This window comes from Henckelia pumila, chromosome 2, assembly GCF_033568475.1.
Source record: "Henckelia pumila isolate YLH828 chromosome 2, ASM3356847v2, whole genome shotgun sequence".
NCBI classification, from domain to species: domain Eukaryota; kingdom Viridiplantae; phylum Streptophyta; class Magnoliopsida; order Lamiales; family Gesneriaceae; genus Henckelia; species Henckelia pumila.
In genome coordinates, this window is record NC_133121.1 from 155,285,558 (window position 1) to 155,299,053 (window position 13,496).

The following is a 13,496-nucleotide window of genomic DNA, read 5'->3' on the forward strand; positions in this document are numbered from 1 at the left end:
AACCAACGACATAACGGCTAATAAACGGACAACCGAAAAATCACAACCTCAGCATATCAATCAATACGACTCAAAACAACCACAATCTCAACACAACCAACTCAATATCAATCAAACCTCAAACCCCATTTTCAAATTATGCTTAAAAAATGACAACAATTCCGAACATCGTTATTTTTCCAATCTGACTTCAAATAAACGATATATGATAGCTCAAAAAAAACATATCCAACAATAATCGAATTCCAATGACATCCAAAAATTGAAGTATAGCTGATCGAATAAATACTTACGATTGAACGAAGCCTTCGATGCCATGATTGTGTGTGAGGCCTAGATTCTAATCATGCAATCTCAGGGTAATTAAATTAATCAACTCAATTAAAAGAATAGGATTAAAGAATTCAATTTTTTTTAAAGAGTGGTGCTCGCTCGATCGGTAAAATCTTACCGATTGAGCGGGCCAAAAGATTCCAGTTCTCTGTCCAAGGATCAGGACCCCTCGCTCGATCGGTAAAATCTTACCGATCGAGCGAGCATAAAATTCACATACACTGCCTCGCTACTAAGGTGCTCGCTCGATCTGCAAGAATTCGCCGATCGAGCGAGACCCTCTGCCCAGAAAAATTCTGGTTTTCTTCTCCAATTTTCAATTCCATTCAATCCACAATAACAACACCAAAATCCCATTCAACAAGATACAACATATATGTAATGAGTTATACAAACCTCACAAAATAAAGCATGCATAATAAGGTCCATCTAGTTCGGACTTATTAAATACAAAAAGGAGTTCAATTACAAAGTGACTCCTAACATCCAAGCCTCACTCTATTCTCTCAATCCTCTAGCCATGTTGTCTCTGATTCGTTCCTGCCCCACCTGTTGCCAAGTACACATACAAACAAAGACAACAGCCGAATAATCCGGTGAGAATAATATTCCCAGTAAAAGAGACTGACATACAATCAAATAAACATATCAAGTCATATAAAAACTCGTTCCCCATATAATCAAATAATCCAATCAAGTACTGTATTTAAAATGATATGCATGTCTTTAAACTTCTGGATTATCAGACTCAGACAATCAATGAATTTCTTCCATTCTTTCTTTCTTCGGTTTGGGATCCCGAGGCTAAAACATCCACAATCACACCGACTCCCCTCTCGAGGTGGACATGGCATGCTTTAATCCTCTAGACTCAAGAGCATTATAGTGAGCTACTCGACAAGGTAGTAAATCGCCTACCAAGATACTCGACTACAATCCCTAGATCGTCTAATTCAAATTGAACAAATCAAGGCTCAATATGAATGCAATGTAATCTAATGCACTCAATATAAATTCAATCATATAATCAAATAAGAAATCAAAACATGCAATATGTGATTTCTTCTAGGACACTCGAGTCAATCCTGATTCGAGTTAATCGTCCCTTTCCATTACGAAGTCGTCTTATACCTCTTCTTTGTCGTTACAAAACTTCAATCTGAAAACAACAATTCTCAATTCAAAAACTATCCAATCAAGTTCATTAATCGATATAGAAAGACATCGATACTATACCGGCTCAACTCTTCCAAACTTGCCAAAAGCTGCAACTCTAGCAACTTCAAGGACTCCCAATCAATCTAACAGAAGAAGTCACGGATCAAAATCGATATCAAAACTCAATCAAAACTCAATACAATCAAAACATCGAAACGATATCCAAAACTTAAACTGACGGCATAACGGCTATAAACTGACCAATCCGGAAATGCAGACAGCAAAACAAAAGCTCAACATACTCATTCCAATCCTCAAACTTCAAACCCAACACAAAATCAACACATCTCAAAATCATCATTTTCGAAAATGACAAGAAAAATCATAACAATTCCAATTGTCGTTAGATCTTCGAACCGTCTTAGATAAACGATCACTGCTAACTCATAATCATCCTCTCCGAATATAAACAAATTCTGACAACATCAATAAATTCAAACTTCTCAGAATTAAGATAAACTTACTTCCAAACGGAGCACTCGTCGCTGTGATCGCAGATATCAAGTCAGAAATCAATTCTATCGGACGGATTGAGCTAGAAATGAAATCACAAAAGCTTGGAAAATCTTTGGGCGCCTTCCATGGAGTAAAACCGAGTTGGAGGAGATAAGGGAGGAATGAGAGACTTAGTCAACAAGTCTATAATATAACAAATCCACTTTTTGCGTTTTAGTCCCTGAAATTTCCGAAAATTGCAAAAGGTCCCTTATTAATAAAAAGTCCGATCTCGAATTCTGAAATCATCGAATATCTCAAATAACATCAATTAAGATAAAAACGGGGTGTTACAATTCTCCCCCTCTAAGAAAAGATTTCGTCCTCGAAATCATTGATATCAACTCATAAGAAGATAATTAAGAATTCAAGAACAGGATTAAAACTCACATCAGACGAATACCTCAGGAAATCTCTGTCTCATTTCAGATTCTGTCTCCCAAGTCCCTTCTTCGACTCCGTGACGACTCCACTGAACTTTCACCCGAGGAATCGTTTTGGTTCTGAGCTGTTTCTCCTTTCTGTCAAGGATCTGAATCGGTCTTTCGAAATAACTCAGAGTTTCATCAAGTTCGGCTTCGTCAGGCTGAAGTACATGAGAAGGATCGGGATGGTATTTCCTCAACATCGAGACGTGAAAGACGTCGTGAATACTAGATAAAGAAGGAGGAAGTGCTAATCGGTAGGCTAGATCGCCTATCTTCTGTAAAATTTCGTACGGACCGATGAATCTCGGTGACAACTTCCCTCTTTTCCCAAATCTAACAGTACCTCTAAACGGAGAAATCTTCAAGAATACACGGTCTCCCTGATCAAAAGATAGAGGTCTGCGTCTGATATTCGCATACTTCGCTTGTCGGTCCTGAGCAGTCTTCATTCTCAATCGAATAATCTTCACCTGCTCAGCCATATCACGAATCATATCTGGTCCCAAGTCTGGGGACTCAGACATCTCATCCCAGTACAGAGGAGATCTGCACTTCTTTCTGTACAACGCTAAAAAGGGTGCCATTCCTATACTCGTCTGGAAGCTGTTGTTGTACAAAAACTCAACGAGAGGCAATGAATCTTGCCAAGTAGTGCCAAAGTCAAGCATCACTGCTTGTAACATATCCTCCAGAGTCTGAATTGTCCGTTCTGATTGACCGTCGGTCTGAGGATGGTATGCTGTACTCAAGTGCAATCTAGTACCAAGAGCCTCTTGCAGACTGTGCCAAAAGTGAGAAGTAAACCGAGGATCTCGGTCAGAAACAATGGATCTCGGCACACCGTGCAATCTGGCGATCTCTCTGATGTACAACTCTGCCATCTAGTCGTGTCGATAAGTCATCCGATACGGAATGAAACAAGCAGACTTTGTCAACCTATCAATCACAACCCAAATAGCATCAAAACCTCGAACAGACCGGGGTAGTTTCGTGACGAAGTTCATCGAGATATGATCCCACTTCAATTCCGGGATAGACAAACTGTGCAGAAGACCTCCCGGCCTTTTTCTCTCGGCTTTCACTTGCTGACAGATCAGACATCGGGAAACAAACCTCGCAACATCACTCTTCATCTTCTTCCACCAAAACTGACTCTTCAGGTCGTTATACATCTTTCGGCCTCCGGGATTAACACTGAACCAACTGCAATGCGCCTCTCTCAGAATACGCTGTCTTAACTCATCAATATCAGGCACAACAATACGGCTATTCACAAACAAAACATCATCCCTGACCTGAAACTCAGACTGGTGTCCTGATCTCACTTTCTCTATCGACTTCTGAATACTCTCATCTAATTTCTGTGCTTCTCTGATCGACACAAACAAATCTGGCTCGGCCTGAATCGCACAAACTCTTATCGGATTTCTATCTGACTCAAACTCCAACCCAGAAGTGCAACAGTCGTCGATTAAATGAGAAACACCAATCGTCGAAAGAGATAAAGAGCAAAGCTTATGACTCAAAGCATCGGCAGCTGCATTCGACTTCCTCGGGTAGTACTTAATCTCGCAGTCGAAGTCCTTCAATAAATCTAGTCATCTTCTCTGCCTCATATTCAACTCAGACTGTGAAAATAAATACTTCAGACTCTTATGATCCGAAAAGATCTCAAAAGACTCACCGTACAAGTAGTGACACCATATCTTCAAGGCAAAAACAATAGCGGCAAGTTCAAGATCATGAACTGGGTAGCGAGTCTCATGCGTTTTCAGCTGCCTCGACGCATATGCTATCACGTGCTTCCTCTGCATAAGAATACATCCGAGACCAAGATGAGAAGCATCGCAATAAACTGTGAAACCTCCAGTACCAGATGGAATAGAAAGAATCGGAGCACTGGTTAATCTCTTCTTCAACTCAACAAAACTGGCTTCACAATCATCTGTCCACAGAAAAGGAGCATTCTTCTGAGTCAGCTGGGTGATAGGCTTTGCAATAGAAGAGAAACACTGAATAAATCTACGATAGTAACCCACCAAACCCATAAAACTACGGATTTCTGGCACAGAAGTCGGCCTGCGCCAGTTCGTCACTGCTTCTATCTTGCTGGGATCCACAACAATCCCATCTCCTGAAATAATGTGCCCCAAAAAGACAACTTTGTCAAGCCAAAACTCACACTTTGAAAGCTTGGCGAATAACTGTTCTGTCCTCAAAATCTGCAACACAGTTCTCAAATGTTCTGCATGCTCGGTACGGCTCTTAGAATAGATCAAGATATCGTCAATGAAAATAATCACAAAATCATCAAGAAAACGCTGAAAGATTCGGTTCATCAACCCCATAAAGACCGTTGGGGCATTCGTCAAACCGAACGGCATGACCAGAAATTCAAAATGGCCATACCTCGTTCGAAACACCGTCTTAGGGACATCCTCTTCACGAACTCTCAGCTGGTGATACCCAGATCTCAAATCTATCTTCGAATAGATACACGAACCCTGCAATTGATCAAAAAGATCATCTATACGCGGTAAAGGATACCTGTTCTTAATTGTCGCCTGATTCAGTTGGCGGTAGTCAATACAGAGACGCATAGAGCCATCTTTCTTTCTAACAAACAGGACAGGAGCACCCCAAGGCGATACACTGGGTTGGATGTATCCCTTGGCAATCAGGTCTTCCAACTGCTCCTTCAGTTCCTTCAATTCGATCGGAGCCATTCTGTACGGAGCTTTCGAAATTGGTTGAGTACCTGACGTCAGTTCGATGCCAAATTCAATCTCACGAATAGGTGGTAATCCTGGAATCTCATCTGCAAACACATCAGGGAATTCCCTAACCACTGGTATATCGTTCAGCTCAGGGCTAAACTTCAGAATATCGATTGCATAAACAAAAAATCCTTCGGCTACTCTCTATAATAATCTAGTCATAGATAAGACAGATATCAAAGGAATTTTAGAACGAGAACCCTTACCAAAGAATCTCCACTCTTCTGACATCTCTGGTCTGAAACGTACTATCTTCTGAAAACAATCTACTTTAGCCCTGTACTTAGTCAAAACATCTATGCCAACTATGAAGTCAAAGTCAGACAACCCAAGTACAATACAGTCGAACTCGATCAAATTTCCTTCAAACCTCAAACCACAATTTCTAACGAAATTCTTCAAAACAATTCCTCCACCCAAAGGTGAAGTAACAGAAACTACAGCAGGCAAAGGCTCAAAAGGCAAGGCATGCATCAACACAAATTTCTCAGATAAGAAAGAGTGAGAAGCACCTGTATCTATCAGAATAAATGCAGGATAACCAAAAATCTTACAGTTACCTGTAATCACATCATTCGGTGTAGCTTGAGCCTCATCTTCGTTCAGAGCAAACACTCTAGCCTGAGGTCGGGAAGATTTATTCGAACTTTGATTACCTCCCTGACGATTCTGTTGTTGAGGTTGGAATGAGTGAACTGCAGTCGATTGCCTCTGAGGCTGAGATGACTGTCGAGAGGCATTTCCACTCTGAGTCTGGTCAAAACCCTTCTTAGGACACTGTCTAGCATAATGTCCCGTCTGCTGGCAGATGTAGCAGTTCCCAAATATTCCCCTACACTGGTCGCTGGAGTGTCGTCCTCCGCACTTGCTACACAAAGCTCTAGAAGATCCTGAACCCTGACTAGAACTGAATTGTCTCGAACCACTCGAGCTCGAAGAACTGCTTCCAGACTTCTTGAACTACTTTCCTTTGGGACGGAAATAGTTCTTCTTGCCACCACCACTGTTACCACCCTCATTCATCTGCGGCTGATTTTGATACTGCCTCTGTTGTTGCTGTTAAGGCTGGTACTGATTTTCCCTCTTCCTTAACATTCCCGCTTCTGCCCCCTTGGCCTGATCCATCGCATCTGAAAAGTTATCTGGCCTCCCAGTATTCACCTGAATAAAGATGTCAGGGTGCAAACCGTTAATGAACTGGTCTGCTTTTGCCTCCTCATTATCGGCAATATGCGGGCCGAACCTCAGTAAACTGTCTAATTTCGCAACATAGTCCTCGATACTCATATTCCCTTGCTTCAAATTTGCAAACTCAGCACCTTCTTTCGATAGGAAACTGGGAAAAATCTTTTATAGAATTCAGATTTAAAAAGTGCCCAAGTGATTTCCGTACCTCTGTTCTCTTTGGCTTTCTTGGTTGTCATCCACCAACTTTTTGCCACTCCCTGAAGTTGATGAATAACAGATCTAACCCTGCGGTCGTCAGAGTAGTCGAGCGAATCAAAGAGCTGATCTATATCATCAAACCAACTCTCACAATCTACCGGATTCTCTTTCCCATTCAAATACGGTGGCCTGGAGGATTTGAATCTTTTCAGTAAGACTTCCATAGGCGTGATCGTTTCATCCATCTGTACCATCGGAGGAGTCATAACCGGAGGAGTTTATTTAGTAGGAACAATCGGTGGAGTATTCATGTCTAGCATTCTTCGAGTACCCATCTAAATTGACAGGGGTTAGAACACGGATAATTCAATTCACATCTCACCATTTCAGTGTTAAGAAACCTCTGGTCGTCTTACCAATACGATAGATGGAACTCAGATCAATGCATGAATACAGTTCATATCTCAATCAAATCATGCTTTAACAATTTGAATCTCCAAGTCACGTAATTCAAATAAATTTTCAATCCATAAAGCATGCTCGCATATTCTGTAATCATAGAATTAATCAATCACATGCGAGAAATCAAGGTCAAGTGGACTCGGTCTACCCCGTTCACTTCTAGAACAAAATCCAGGAACTTATCACTCTGATACCACTTAATGTGAGGCCTAGATTCTAATCATGCAATCTCAGGGTAAATAAATTAATCAACTCAATTAAAAGAATAGGATTAAAGAATTCAATTTTTTTTTAAAGGGTGGTGCTCGCTCGATCGGTAAAATCTTACCGATCGAGCGGGCCAAAAGATTCCAGTTCTCTGTCCAAGGATCAGGACCCCTCGCTCGATCAGTAAAATCTTACCGATCGAGCGAGAATAAAATTCACATGCACTGCCTCGCTACTAAGGTGCTCGCTCGATCTGCAAGAATTCACCGATCGAGCGAGACCCTCTGCCCAGAAAAATTCTGGTTTTCTTCTCAAATTTTCAATTCCATTCAATCCATAATAACAACATCAAAATTCCATTCAACAAGATACAACATATATGTAATGAGTTATACAAACCTCACAAAATAAAGCATGTATAATAAGGTCCATCTAGTTCGGACTTATTTAATACAAAAAGGAGTTCAATTACAAAGTGACTCCTAACATCCAAGCCTCACTCTATTCTCTCAATCCTCTAGCCATGTTGTCTCTGATTCGTTCCTGCCCCACCTGTTGCCCAGTACACATACAAACAAAGACAACAGCCGGATAATCCAGTGAGAATAATATTTCCAGTAAAAGAGACTGACACGAAATCAAATAAACATATCAAATCATATAAAAACTCATTCCCCATATAATCAAATAATCCAATCAAGTACTGTATTTAAAATGATATGCATGTCTTTAAACTTCTGGATTATCAGACTCAGACAATCAATGAATTTCTTCTATTCTTTCTTTCTTCGGTTTGGGATCCCGAGGCTAAAACATCCACAATCACACCGACTCCCCTCTCGAGGTGGACATGGCATGCTTTAATCCTCTAGACTCAAGAGCATTATAGTGAGCTACTCGACAAGGTAGTAAATCACCTACCAAGCTACTCGACTACAATCCCTAGATCGTCTAATTCAAATTGAACAAATCAAGGCTCAATATGAATGCAATGTAATCTAATGCATTCAATATAAATTCAATCATATAATCAAATAAGAAATCAAAACATGCAATATGTGATTTCTTCTAGGGCCTCGAGTCAATCCTGATTCGAGTTAATCGTCCCATTCCATTACGAAGTTGTCTTATACCTCTTCTTTGTCGTTCCAAAACTTCAATCTGAAAACAAAAATTCTCAATTCAAAAACTATCCAATCAAGTTCATTAATCGATATAGAAAGACATCGATACTATACCGGCTCAACTCTTCCAAACTTGCCAAAAGCTGCAACTCTAGCAACTTCAAGGACTCCCAATCAATCTAACAGAAGATGTCACGGATCAAAATCAATATCAAAACTCAATCAAAACTCAATACGATCAAAACATCGAAACGATATCCAAAACTCAAACTGACGGCATAACGGCTATAAACTGACCAATTCGGAAATGCAGACAGCAAAACAATAGCTCAACATACTCATTCCAATCCTCAAACATCAAACCCAACACAAAATCAACACATCTCAAAATCATCATTTTCAAAAATGACAAGAAAAATCATAACAATTCCGATTGTCGTTAGATCTTCGAACCGTCTTAGATAAACGATCACTGCTAACTCATAATCATCCTCTCCGAATATAAACAAATTCTGACAACATCAATAAATTCAAACTTCTCAGAATTAAGATAAACTTACTTCCAAACGGATCACTCGTCGCTGTGATCGCAGATATTAAGTCAGAAATCAATTCTATCGGACGGATTGAGCTAGAAATGAAATAACAAAAGCTTGGAAAATCTTTGGGCGCCTTCCATGGAGTAGAACCGAGTTGGAGGAGATAAGGGAGGAATGAGAGACTTAGTCAACAAGTCTATAATATAACAAATCCACTTTTTGCGTTTTAGTCCCTGAAATTTCCAAAAATTGCAAAAAGGTCCCTGATTAATAAAAAGTCCGATCTCGAATTCTGAAATCACCGAATATATCAAATAACATCAATTAAGATAAAAACGGGGCGTTACATTGTGAATATGCCTTCTGATTAAATTTCTATCGAACGGATCGTGATCCAAAAGCTCAAAGTCACGTTTTGGGTCTTCAATGGAGGAAAAGGCGTAGGGAAGAAGGAAGAAATGAAGAGGAAGATGCCTTGTCATGCTTGTAGTAATAAAGACCAAGTCAAATGGCTCAATTCGCACTTTAGTCCCTGAAATTTTGAAAATATCAAATATCCCTTTAGCCCTCGAATTCTATAATCTCCGAATATCAATAATAAACTCAATTAAGATAATTTTAGGGCGTTACAATTCTCCCCTTGTAAAAATAGATTTCGAACTCGAAATCGAATATAATCAATCACATAAGATAGATAATAAAGAACTAGAACAAAAATAAGAACTCACGTGATAGAAATAAGTCTGGAAATCACTGTCTCATATCAGTCTTTGTCTCCCAAGTCGCTTCTTCAACTCCATGTCGGCTCCACTGCAGTTTCACTAACATAATCGACTTGTTTCTGAGCTGCTTCTCCTTTCGGTCAAGAATCTGAATCGATCGCTCGAAGTAGCTCAATGTCTCGTCAATTTCGGGCTCATCAGGCTGAAGAATATGAGAAGGATTTGGGTGGTATTTCCGCAACATAAAGACGTGAAAGACTTCATGAATACTAGAAAGAGATGGAGGAAGTGCAAGTCTGTAGGCAAGATTGCCTATCTTCTCCAGAATCTCAAACGGACCGATGAATCTCGGAGATAACTTCCCTCTCTTCCCAAATCTGACTGTGCCTCTGAAAGGAGAAATCTTCAGAATTACTCGGTCTCCCTGATCAAAATACAGAGGTCTATGTTTGATATTTTCATACTTCGCCTGTCAGTCCTGAGCTGTCTTCATTCTCAATCGAATAATCTTCACCTGCTCAGGCATATCTCAAATCATATCCGGTCCCAAATCAGGTAACTCGGAAATCTCATCCCAGTACAAAGGAGATTTGCATTTCTTTCCGTACTACGCTTCAAAAGCTGCCATACCGATACTCGTCTGATAGCTGTTGTTGTAAGAAAACTCAACAAGAGGTAAAGAATCCTGCCAACTAGTGCCAAAGTCAAGCACTACGGCTCGTAGCATATCCTCTAAAGTATGAATCGTCCACTCAGATTGCCCGTCGGTTTGAGGGTGATATGTTGTACTCAGGTGCAATCGAGTACCTAGTGCCTCTTGAAGAATGTGCCAAAATTGAGAAGTAAACCGAGGATCTCAGTCTGAAACGATGGACTTTGGCACACCATGAAATCTTACAATGTCTCGAACATATAACTCGACCATCTGATCGTGTCGATACGTTATCCTGTATGGGATAAAGTAAGCAGACTTCTTCAATCGGTCAATCACTACCCATATAGCATCGCAACCTCGAACTGATTGTGGTAGCTTCGTGACGAAATTCATCAAAATGTGATTCCATTTCCACTCTGGTACGGATAAATTGTGCAAAAGACCACCCGACCGCTTCCTCTCTGCTTTCACCTGTTGACAGTTCAAACATCGGGATACAAATCTCGTGACATCACTCTTCATATTCTTCCACCAGAACTGATTTCTCAAATCATTATACATCTTTCGGCCACCTGGATGAATGCTGAATTGACTACAATGTGCCTCTCGCAAGATTCGCTGTCTCAACTCAGAAACATCGGGCACAACAATATTATTATTTATAAATAAAGAATCATCTCTAACCTGAAATTCAGACTGATGTCCAAATTTGACTTTCTCTATCAAACTCTGAATACTCGGATCAAATTTCTGTGCCTCTTTGATCTTCACAAACAACTCTGGTTCGGCCTGAATAGTAAAAATCTGTAGACCTCCTATATGTTTCAAACTCCAAACCTAAAGTACAACAATCATCGTTCAAATGAGAGACACCAACAATAAATAAAGATAGAGAACAAAGCTTTCGGTTCAATGCATCAGTTGCTGCATTTGATTTCCCTGGGTAATACTTGATTTCACAGTCAAAGTCCTTAAACAGATCCAACCATATTCTCTGCCTCATATGTTGGAAAAACTGGCGGTCAGATCAATCACGATTGATACCCGGTGCAGCGGAAGTTTAAAATTTTTATCATGGAACAATTCCATGGTGTGGGTATCAACCATTCAACGACTAAATTTTTGTGTGTGTAAAATTCAAATAACAATTAATTAAATTTTACCTTCAATCTCGAAGCGAGATTAATAGACACCAACAGAATTAATCTGCTCTTGTTGTCTCTCCCAGGAACCGATGAACTCCTTCAATCAGGTCCACGAATAGGGTTTAAATCCCTCTGATAGATTGCACTAGAAAATCTATCAGAAGTTTTTTGCGAAGAGATTAAACGAATCTGATTCGTTATTCCTGACTGCGATTCAAAATCACAGACCGAAATTTCTCGGGCAGAGGTAGGGAGGGGTCGGCCGATTACCTTTTGAGAGAGAGGAGGGTTCGAAATTTCTGTCTCAAAAATAATGAGCTGTTGTGTGTAATTTCTGTACTGCAATAACTTATTTATAATGCAGGCCACTAACACCTTAGGGCCCATTAGTCATAAGCTAGGGCCCGATAAGCAAAGCCCGCACGTTCAGAAATTAATATAAAATTCATCGTGACTCCGATTGATGAACCGATTTCACCAATGTGCACAGAAACCATTTCTGCACATTTTAAAGTCAAAATAAATTTTCCTGAATCCGAATTCAGTGGTTTCCAAAAATGTCCATCCCTATGTCATTTTAGGAAATCCTACTCCCTAACTCTTATTTAAGAAGTCCAACTCCTTAGTTCATTAAATTTAACTCTTTAAATTTAACTATCTCAACGGGGATTAAAACTCCATTACACTGTGTGACCCTCAATGGTTCAGGGATACAGCTAGCCGTGGGCTCACAACTCCTTGTGACTCGGAACAACACTTTCCGACTTGCCCAACGAATCAAGGTAAAGCGCCTAGCAACATCGCCCCATGATTCCCTAGGTATCACTGATAGTGCCTACAAGAACCAGTAGATTTTGGTTAGCGTACAGTACGGTCCCTTCATCCATATATCCCGATCGAATCAACAACCATTGGTATATCGAGAGTCGCTCAAGATTCGATAACTATGCAATACATCTTGAAGATCAAATTAGTGACATCGCATGTGCTACTAAGAAACCATTTCTTAAATCACATCAAGTACTCTGGCCAGAGATTTGTCACACTAATATCTCCTCAGATCGCATAGGATATCCACACTCGCAAGTATGTGGTGAATCCTTGACAACAATGCATTGACTCCTATATGTGTCGTAACTGTACCCAATCTCGACACCTGATGACCCCCATAGAGTCGGTAAACGAGTCAAAGCACAGCACTAGCATATAGAGTCTCCATGATGTTTCAAGTCGTAAGGACTAATGGTGTACAACCAAAACCGCGGACTTTATCCACTCGATAAGTGATAACCACTTGGAAAGTCCGGATAGGGTAGTTCGATTATTCATCCTATGAATATCCATTTGCATGCTTCGAACATCTCCATGTTCCCTACCAATGAAACGTGGTACTCCGCATCGCAAATGCTAGTCTCAAACTCGAGCGATCCTTATCCTTATTATCGGACGGCTCAATCGACTAGGAACGGTTTTAGAATATACAGTGACTATAAGATGTATTTCATGATAGACATCCCCATGTTCTACCACATCTTACATACACTATAGTATATTCAAGGTCTTTATCAAAACAACAATAGTATATCACAATATAACAATATGAAGTAATATAAAGTCATTGCCATTAATAAAAGTGTAAATAATATTAAACAAAAGATTGTTTATACAAAGAGTCATCAAAGCCCATAGCCACACAGTTGGCTCACTGGGCACCCACTCTTACAATCTCCCACTTGCCCTATAGCCAACTAGTCATACTACGTAGACCCATTGCTTCGCGATGTTTGTCAAACAATGGTCCTGGCAAGGGCTTAGTAAGCGGATCAGCGATATTGTCTGTAGAGGCCACTCGTTCGACAATGATGTCTCCTCTTTCCACAATCTCCCGGATTATGTGGTATTTCCTCAGTACGTGTTTGGATCTTTGATGAGACCTTGGTTCCTTTGCTTGAGCAACGGCACCCGTGTTGTCACAGTACACCGGGACTGGACCAACAAATTCAGG